The sequence below is a fragment of the Gavialis gangeticus genome, unplaced genomic scaffold, assembly GCF_001723915.1.
Source record: "Gavialis gangeticus isolate Ggan-Ray unplaced genomic scaffold, GavGan_comp1, whole genome shotgun sequence".
In the NCBI taxonomy this organism is placed as follows: domain Eukaryota; kingdom Metazoa; phylum Chordata; order Crocodylia; family Gavialidae; genus Gavialis; species Gavialis gangeticus.
In genome coordinates, this window is record NW_017729005.1 from 7395088 (window position 1) to 7399994 (window position 4907).

A 4907-nucleotide genomic window follows, 5' to 3' on the forward strand; every position below is an offset into this window, starting at 1 on the left:
AAAGGCAGAAAATGTATATTATTGGTCTTTTTTCCCCTGCAAAAAAATCACACTGTTCTTTTGTCTCCATCCAACATATAGAGCCTGTGAGAGGAATAAGGGTAAGAAGAACAGCTCTTCTGTCTCCAGCCTTCCCACTGCTTTCTCTTTATGCCTCTTTTTCCCCATCTCCACCTTTGCTACTTTTGTCTATTTACACTACAAACTCTTTGGACCGGGACTGCCTTATTATCTTGTGGCCTCCCAGCATGAAAAACAATGGGCTCCTGATTTATCATGATAACTTGGTGTAGGTGTTTGCTATTATTTGGGGATCTAAGAACAGACAGAAATATTCATACAGCAAGGGACTGGGGTGGTGCCCAAAGACCTTCCACAAGCAGGACTAAAGAATCATCTCACCTGCCCTTCTCAAGATCATCAGGAACAGCGGTATGAACAGAAGTGGAGCTGGTTATGCCAGGCTGTGTATGAACAGAAACATTGATTTCTAGATCCACCAAGCACACTGGGGCCAGCTCATATTTAGAAACTTTTGTATAAAGCTCTTTATATCCTGCAGGATTTCAAGCTACATGGTGTGCGATCAAGCCTAGTAATCAAACTGATTGTTGTAGAGTTGTCAAAAGTATCTATTTTTGGAATTGCCAGACATCACACGTTTATTAGTTCTATTTTTCTTTTACATTGAAGACTTTAATCTTTTGCTAGAGTTTTTTATTGGACACCTGCCCAGGGACAAAGAATGATATTTTTTTTGATAGTGTCAGAGCTTCTCTTAGAGATTTAGAAGAACTACTGCTGAACTACTGTTTCCTTCTCCCCTCACCACCGCCAAAAAATGTTTGGGAATTAGTGGAAGTATGTTGAAATAACTTTACCTTGGGATAACAGCCTTTTGCTTATCTCCTATCTATCTGTCACACTGTCTAACTTCTGTATTATTATCTACCTCTGGGCAGCTCACACACTACAAAAGCTGTCAATCTGTCCTCACTCCTGGGTATTTAGTGTAAACCAAACGAAGGTATGTTGAAGGTATACCAAGAAAGAAAGTCATTTTCTACTTCCCTCCCTAACAAAGTCAGAGGTAACTAAAAGAGTGGCCCTGCAGCACTCCAGATGTGAAGTAGTAGCACAACACACAGAACAAACACTTTTTGCCTCAGGGATCTGTTAGTAATTTTGACAGCAGAAGCACTCTAAACCCATATTTTAAAAAATGATAGTGAGATAAGTTAGCATCCCATGCATTCACAAAGGTAAACCCTGGCAAGGAACTATGGACTACAGTTGTCTCATTTGTATTTTAAGTTTTCACACTACACCAGTGATAGCAGCACTAGTGACCATCTCTCTCTGTAGGATACATGGGGTTGGAGAGAGAAACAAAGATGAGAGGTGGAAATTAGCCAGAAGTGTCTGTTTTACTTTTCCCAAATTTAAAATGGTAGGGGTCCAAGGGCAACAATCAGTGCTGCGGGGGTTGCTGCACCCCCTGCACCCAGCCTTTCCAGAGGGGCAGACTGCACCTTAAAGGCACCAGCTGGAGACTTCTTTTTTAAGTCCCCAGAGCACATAAGAATCCCTCTCCCTTCCCCTCTGATCTCAGCAGCAGCTCCTCTCCTCTCCCATATGCTCCTCATCCTCTCTGCATACATCTTGGGACTCAAGAAGCCCCCTGCCCTTGGAGCAACCAGGGACAGCAGTAGCGAGGGGGAGAAGAGGGCCTATTGGGAGCGCGGGGAATTCTTACTTGCTTCATCATGACCTAAAAAATAAGTCCCCACCTGCTGCTCCTGCAGTATGGTTGGAAAGGGGGGAGCAATCACATCACTGTATTCCTTTTGGATCTGCCCCTCATAGCACCCAAACTACCTTGGTCTCACTGTACAAACCACTATAGAATTATAAGGAGAGCCCCTTCCTTGAAGATCCTACTATCCAAGAAGTAGATATAACCATAAAGGGGTGGGGGAGGAGGGAGAAGAGAGAGAGGGAGGCACAAAGTACAGTGAGACAGTTATGATCAATGTGATAAACAGAAGTCACAGCACCTCAGTTACTAATTGTCACCACATTTCTGTTTTCAGTGCTATTCTGAAATTTTGCATCACGTCAAAAGGTTAAATCTGGACCCTTGCTTCCTCTCATCTATCCAAAATTACCACTACATTGACTTATACTTTCTTTTCTCTGCCATTCCTGTTTTAAGTTTCCACTATTTTTCTTGTCACATGTTTCCCCTTCCCTCCCCCATATTTCTTCTTCTATTGTGCAGGAGCTCCTGTCTATCCATTTTTTGTGTCCCAGCCTCTGTCCTCTTGACTCCCACTCTGCACTACTTCCAATTTTTTCCTCTCATCTTCACCTCTGATGCATATATTTTTCCCCCATCCTTCTCTCACTTTCCTTCCCATCTCTTTGGCAGGTGTATTTATATCTAAATACAAGCTATAGAGAAAGATGGCTCCACATCTGCAAAAAACTAGGTTGGCATAGGAATACGGCACATATGCATACATGGTTTATTTCCTCAATGCCTCTCCTTCCACATCCTAGTCTTCTGCCTTTGTCCATTTTAAACTCTGCTAACATCATGATCCATGTTTTGCTTTATTTTTTCACTCCGTTCCCTCCCCTTCTCTTTGTTCCCAATTTTTACAAGCTGCCTTAAGATGAACATGAACCTAGTAATATTTAAGACAGCTTCAAATTCTGATATATTTAACCATGTTGATAATCAGGGAACATTGATCCTTGATTGGGATGGGTAGATCAGAGGTGTGATTATGAGAAGTATAGCAGAATCTCCATGGAAGCTGTCTAGTTCATAGAATCATAGAAAATTAGGGTTGAAGGGACCTCAGAAGGCCATCTAGTCCAACTCCTGCTCAAAGCAGGACCATCCCCAACTAGATCATTCCAGCCAGGGCTGTGTTGAGCCAGGCCTTAAAAACCTCCAAGGGTGGAGATTCCACAACCTCTCTAGGTAACCCATTTCAATGCTTCACCATCCTCCTAGTGAGAAAGGTTTTCCTAATATCTAACCTAAACTTCCTTTGCTGCAACTTGAGACCACTGCTCCTTGTTCTGTCATCTGCCACCACTGAGAACAGTCTAGCTTCATCCTCTTTAGAACCACCCTTCAGGTAATTAAAGGCTGCTACCAAATCCCTCCCCCCCCAGTCTTGTCTTCTGCAGACTAAATAAGCCAAGTTCCCTCAGCCTCTCCTCAGAAGTCATGTACCCCAACCAGCTAGCCATTTTTGTTGCTTTCCACTGGACACTCTACATCTTGTCCACATCCTTGCTATGGTGGGGGGCCCAAAACTGGACATGTTATTCCAGATGTGGCCTTACAGTGCAGAATACAGTGGAATAATTACTTCCCTTGATCTCCTGGCAAAGCTTCTACTAATGCAGCCCAGTATGCTATTAGCCTTCTTGGCAACGAAGGCACACCATTGACTTATATCCAGCTTATTGTCCATGGTAACCCCCAGGTCCTTTTCTACAGAGCTGCTGCTTAGCCAGTTGGTCCACAGCCTGTACTGGTGCATGGGATTGTTGGCGGCAGTACTGGTGTACTGGTGCATGGGATTATTGCTGGTTTAAGTTAAATCAGACTCCCCCAGTATCCTGGCATGCTCTCTGGGCTTCGCTGGACTTTCTGATCCACAGCAGGACTGACCCTCTCCTCTGCTCCCTGGCTCCAGCAGAGATTGCTGATAATGTTCCTCTGTTGTTTTCTTAATGGTGTGATAAACATTGAGTTAGGGGTGATAAACACTGTATTAGCAATTCCCTGCTGGGCTGGTCAGGAGTGGGAGGGAACCCCTCTCTAACCAGAGTGTCCCACCAGGGCAAGGCCATGCCTCCCCTCAGCTCAGCACTGAGGAAGGGACAGGAGGGCTGCTCTGGTGTCCCCCAGCCTCTATCCTGAGCTACTGCAGGCATGTGCCTGCATTTTTTCTGTCCAGAGAGGATGTCTTTACAGTTACAAACTTCATAGTTTCATACTTGGTTTACCCTAGCCACTAACCTGCAAAGATTGAATCAATTCAGGCTCAGGTTTTCTGAATGTCTGTCCCTACCCCTTGAGATTTCTCTTGGCCCGATCCACAAAGGAGTTCCAGAGGAATATTCTAGAGGAGAATGGCTGGACTAATTTAGGATGTAGGATCCTTACAGCTTCCAGTCTCCCCAACCTCCACATATTTGATTTATTTGGAGACTTTTGAGGGCTATAATTACCCCCGGTGTAGCACTACTGCCCAGAATAGGAGCAAAGCCAGCTCTTCAGTCATAGGCGACAAGAAGGAGGGAACGGGGCAGGGGGGTGAGGGATGTGCACCCCTGAGACTGGCCACTGCTGAAGCCGCTGCTGGCTTTTGCAGGCAGTTGCCGCTCACACCGCCCAGCCACCCCCACTGCTAATGTGGCCAGCAGCATTTGTGGGCAGTGTCCACCTCCTGCTCTCCACCACCTCCTCCGCCGACAGCATGGGTGGTGGCTGCAGGCAGTCCCAACTCACCGACACCGCGGGCAGTGGCTGTGGGCAGTCCCTGCTTGCCACCATGGTGCCCCCCCAGCTGTGGGAGGCACCAGTCGTTCATGTCTTCAGTTCCCATTTACCACTTCCGACAGAAGTTGCAAAGAACCTTTCTGAAAGATTCAGTGCAGCAGAGTACTGTGCAGTCCATTTGTTCCTGTTAGTGACATGAGATGATATGGATGTGCACTAGGGCTTTACAAACTTTGGGTGCTGATTTGATTTGCAGAAGATTCGGCCTGATTTGGCGGCCGAATCTCCAAATCTGAATCAAGTCAGGAGACCAATAAAAAGGTCTGAATCAATTCAAAGCTTTCCAAATCAATTCAGAAAAGATTTGGAGAGCTTCAGA